The sequence below is a fragment of the Penaeus monodon genome, chromosome 30, assembly GCF_015228065.2.
Source record: "Penaeus monodon isolate SGIC_2016 chromosome 30, NSTDA_Pmon_1, whole genome shotgun sequence".
Lineage (NCBI taxonomy): Eukaryota > Metazoa > Arthropoda > Malacostraca > Decapoda > Penaeidae > Penaeus > Penaeus monodon.
This window is the reverse complement of record NC_051415.1, coordinates 30,856,293-30,856,519: the sequence shown is the minus strand read 5'-3', so window position 1 is coordinate 30,856,519 and position 227 is coordinate 30,856,293. Positions and strand designations below refer to the sequence as shown.

General features: G+C 34.4%; 1 protein-coding gene across 6 annotated transcripts in view; it reads left to right on the top strand.

Annotated features, from left to right (window-relative positions):
- LOC119592704 (general vesicular transport factor p115-like) overlaps positions 1–227 on the top strand; it is a 19,725-nt gene that overhangs the window by 1,171 nt on the left and 18,327 nt on the right. The gene's annotated exons all lie outside the window — the stretch shown is intronic.

Genomic DNA, 227 nt, shown 5'->3' with positions numbered 1-227 from the left:
GTGAAATGATGTTTTATTGGAAACGACACCTAATACCAAAGCTGGAGAATATGACCTTTCCATCTAATATGATTAGAAAGACAGTAGAATGGTTTTAGAACTCATAATTTCCAAAAGATCAATGAAACATACTTGTCTGTCACTACAAGAAAGGGCAGCAAATTTTGAGGAACACCTGGATGCTTTTCAAGAGAAATTCAATGAGGCAGTTAGATTTGTTATGTGTA